Here is a 4,375-nt window from a genome sequence, read left to right on the forward strand (position 1 = left end):
CAGCAAGAGGGATCGCTGCGCAGCAATCCCTCTTGCTGTTCTGGCTTCAGGGATAGCCGTGCAAAGCTTTTTCAACAACATTTGATTCAGAATATTTTTTTCTTGTTTTCCTCCTCTTAGTACATGTACATGTTCAGGGTAGGATAGCTCAGTTGGTTGGATAGGTAAATAATTGGATAGGTAGTTGGATAGGTAAATAATATTCCTGCATTGCAGGGGGTTGGACTGGAATCCACAGGGTCCCTTCCAGCTCTACAATTCTATGATTCTATAAGCCTAACTCCCAGAGTGGTTAGCAATCCATTCCTCTACACAAGGCATTATGGGAATTGTAGAATGGTGGCTTCCTAACAAATTTCAGCACCTTTACCATACTACAGCTCCCAGGATTCTTTGGGGGAAGAGGCCATGGCAGTTTAAATTGGGTATCCTACCACTTTAAATGTATCATATGACAAGAGCAACAAATTTCCCTCCCCAAGGCATCACGTCCAGGACCAGCAGCAAGCTGTTTTGCCACATGATGCAGAAAATCCCACAAGCATAATACTATGTTACTGAGGTAAAAAGAACTTGCTGCCCTTCCAGGATTCTCAGAATCAGTTGCCCAAGGGTAGATACCTCATACCTAATGATAGGGCTGGCTCTGATTCAAATGCATTTGGCAGTGTGTGTGTCTCATTACATTCCCTTTTTCTATAGATACTGGAGCTAAAGAAGAAGAGATTCCTTGTCCCACCCCTGTTAAAGCCCCCCCCCACAACTCCCTGTTTTCTTTCTGACTGGAGAGGCAGCTTAGAGAGATTCTCCCCTCAATCACCCCACAGACACAGGCACATTATGCAAGGGTTCCCCCAGTTAATCAATATAAAGACACAATAAACTGAGGGTGGATTATTTGGTCCTGCCCCCCCCCAAAGATTGACCTACTTACGTCTGAGGAAGAAAGAGCAATACACAAATAGTTAATGATTCATGCTTTAACCATCTTATTTCCTGCCAGGCACGAGGCCATTGCCCTGCTTCCCCTGTGCCCTGAATCATGGCCACTGGGCTGCAAATTCCTAGAAACTGCTTCTGTCCCTCTCTCACAAACAAACAATGGCACACACCCTGTCCTGCTTCTCCAATGGGGGCAATTTCCTCCAGGTCTCTCCTCTAGGTATGTGATGATGCGGAGCTTGTTTCTGTTGCACAATTTGAGGAGTGCAGTGACAAATAGCTAGACACTCCGCATCCACAAACACTTGGTTTGAGTCAGGATTACCTGGACTCAAACCAAGTGTTTAGTACTGGTGCTGGAGCTGGACATGAATAAAAATTGCCTCTGAGTGCGTGCAAAGGGCACTGTTTCATTTTAAAAGATTTACCATATATACTGCAAAGAAACATTTCCAAAAAACAGGATCAATGCCGCTTCCAGTTATAAGTCACAGGGTGTTAGAATAGCATATATATAATATAGCAGTTAGAATGCTGGACCTGGGAGACCCGGGTGAGAACAGGACATTAGACTAGGTGGTCGCTAGGCCTGACCCTGCAGGCTCTTCTTAAGTTATTCTGGATGTGCCTGAATAGCTCAGTTGGTTAGAGCATGGTGCTGATAACACCAAGGTTGCAAGTTCGATCCCCGTATGGGACAGCTGCATATTGCAACTCTACAATTCCATGATTCTATGTATCTATCATACTATGAACCTGCAGATGGTTTCTTGGAATCCAGAGCAGACTCTGGGGTGAGCCAGGGCCTTTTCTCTTGCACGTTCCAACCTCAAAGTTTCGTCATCTCTGCCCACGGGTCAGCGCCCAGGGAGCCTGCAAGTTCTGCCAGATTCATCCCTGGCTTGCCCTGGAGTTGCTCCATAGGGCAACTCTTCTTCCTGTGAGATGCCTAATGAGTTCAGTTAAGGAGGAAGGACAAAGCCACGGACGCAGAGGATGTGAGCGGGTGCAGCGGGAGGGAGATTATGATATGCTAGCAGCCAGCTATTGCTCAGCTGAACAGGGCTGGCTCCAGGTTCTCAAGCACCTTCGGGCAAGATGCCCACTCGCCTGCCCTGTCCCTTTGGGACTAATCCACACAGCTGCTCAGAAGGAGATGGCAAAGGGAGCACACTTGGAGGGGGCAGACATCAGCAGCCAGGAGAAAGATGGGTTGCCAAGGGGTTGGAAGACAAGGTGCAACTCAGGTTGTTACAGAGAGGATTGTATGGCTTTAAGGCAGATAGAGGAGGTGGCCTCCAGATTCCTAAACTGTCTCTGTCCCTTTGATCTCTGTGCCCACCTGTCCTTGAAATGAAGGTGGAGTGTGTGAGGCTTGAAAGCAATTCATGGAGAGGGCGAACTAACCATGATGACTGTGCTCTGCCTCTATGGTTGGAGGTAGCAATGCTGGAGACTGCAGGAGGGGAGAGGGCTCTCATGCTCAAAGCCTGCATGTAAGTTTCCCATTAAGAGCATCTGGCTTGCCACTCTGTGAACAGGATGCTGGGCTAGATGGGCTATTGGCCTGATCCGGCAGGCTCTTCCTATGCTCTTATGAGCAGGGTACCTGGAGGCCCGTCTGTCTCCACACTGACCTACCTGTTCTGCAGCCTTTGGCAGCCAGCTGCCCTGGTCGCCAGGTGATTTTTGGACAACTCTCCTACAACTTCCCAACTGTGGTTGCCCCACAAATTGGTATAACAGCATTTATTTTCGATCTCTCAAAGGAAAAAGGGCCACTGCAGTCCTCTAGGAGACGCCCTGTACTTGGGCCCTGTTCAAAGGCATTTTTGTTTTGTTCTGGGAGGGCTTTACGTGAGGTGTGTAACATAAAATTAATATACTGCTTCATTGTAAAAAAAGAAGACCCCTTCAGAGCAGTTTACACAAAAGAACAAAACAATAACATTACCAGTAAGAACAGTCAAAAACAGCTATTTAAAAATCAATTGAAATCAGTGAGGAACTAAAGGATTAAAACACATTTCCAACATTTTACCATGTCTGGGCAAGCTTGGCAGGTGCCAAAAAGAGCGTGGCAAAGGAGCCTTCCTGACGTCAATAGGCAGGGAGTTCCAAAGTGTAGGTGCTGCTGCACCAAAAGATCGATTTCTTACAAATGTGGAATGAGTAGTATGTAGCACCTGTAACAGTGCCAGTTCTGCAAGCTGAGGAGGCCGAGTGGAAACTGCTGATGAAATGCTTCTGCTTTTAGAGTTTGTATGGGTGGTTTTAGTGTTCTAGAGCAGGGGTCAGCAAGCTTTTTCAGTCGTGGGCCAGTCCACCGTCTCTCAGACCATGTGGTGGGCCAGACTATATTTTGGGGAAAAAATAATGAATTCCTATGCCCCATGAATAACCCAGAGATGCATTTTAAATAAAATGACACATTCTGCTCATGTAAAAACACACCGATTCCCAAACCGTTTGGGGGCCGGATTGAGAAGGCAAATGGGCCGCATCTGGCCCCTGGGCCTTAGGTTGCCTACCCATGTTCTTTTGCTCAGTTGATTTTATTCTTCTTAGAGCCTGCATTCCTGCATTTCATTGTTTCTACCCTGTCCACCGCTTTGATGGCTAATTGCTGTGGTCTTTACATTTGTTTAAAAATCAGTGGTTCCCAAAGTGGGCAGTAGTGCTGGGGGGAGGGGAGGATTACTTAGGTGGGCACTAAGAGGCAAAGGGGTAGTGGGGGTGTAAGAGACTGTCAGACTTTGAAAAGCGGGTCTCACTGGATCAAGTTCATAAAATTTGTTGAATTCATTAAAGCAAATAGTTTTATTTGGATGTTGAATAAATATGCAATTAATTGTTACTGCTTTGAATTTATTGTGCTATAATCTTCCTTAGTGGGTTGTGCAAACAGATATTTTGAATAATGCTTTTTATAGGGGAGGAAGCATTTGGGATGAGTTTATGGAACCAAAGGCATAGTGGCCCTCAAAAGTTTGGGAACTGCTGATCAAAATGAATGATAGCTATATAAATAAAGGCTGCCTCTGCCACTAGGCGGTGTTAGGCAAAGCCAGGCTTCCTTGGGCAAAAGGACTGATGCACAGGATCTGGCCGCCTGCCTAACCTCCTCCACCTGCAAGATGGGAATCACCGTGGGGAGAAAATTCACAAGGGTGATGCCAACCAGCACTCTCTTGTACTTCCCCCTCTGGCCTGCCTCCCTTCCCAGGCCTGTTATGAGACAACGCTAATCGCCAGCGCCTAAATGGATTAATGGGCCCATTATCGCTCATCTCGCAACTCAACTCTTCCCCCGGAGAGCGGCTCGGACAGCCGCAGCCGCCACGAGGGGAGGTTGCAACAGCTTAAATGCACAGGCAAGCAAGTGCTCCCTTGCATTAATCCTTGCGCTCAACAGATATATATATATATTTGC

At 46.9% G+C, this 4,375-nt stretch overlaps 1 long non-coding RNA gene across 1 annotated transcript in view; it reads right to left on the minus strand.

The window, feature by feature from the left end:
• The window catches only part of LOC309359471, a 155,847-nt gene that overhangs the window by 16,352 nt on the left and 135,120 nt on the right, over positions 1-4,375 (minus strand). The gene's annotated exons all lie outside the window — the stretch shown is intronic.

This window comes from Podarcis melisellensis, assembly GCF_964234715.1.
Source record: "Podarcis melisellensis genome assembly, chromosome: 16".
NCBI classification, from domain to species: domain Eukaryota; kingdom Metazoa; phylum Chordata; class Lepidosauria; order Squamata; family Lacertidae; genus Podarcis; species Podarcis melisellensis.